Below are 204 nucleotides of genomic sequence, written 5' to 3'. Positions count from 1 at the left end.
AAGTGGCGTTAAATCCTTTCTATTACTCCTGCATACAATGCAGTATATACTGTATAACAATGATCAAAAAACATATACAAAATAAATACAGCAAATACAGCAAAAGAATGTAAACACAGCAATTGCACAATGTAGCCCATGTTCTGTCAATCATACACAGCAAATCCATTTACATTTTTATTCACTTAATGGAACGGCTTGAGA

This window comes from Gymnoscopelus braueri (genome assembly GCF_963280865.1).
Source record: "Gymnoscopelus braueri genome assembly, chromosome: 21".
NCBI lineage: Eukaryota > Metazoa > Chordata > Actinopteri > Myctophiformes > Myctophidae > Gymnoscopelus > Gymnoscopelus braueri.
Note: the sequence above shows the minus strand (reverse complement) of the source record.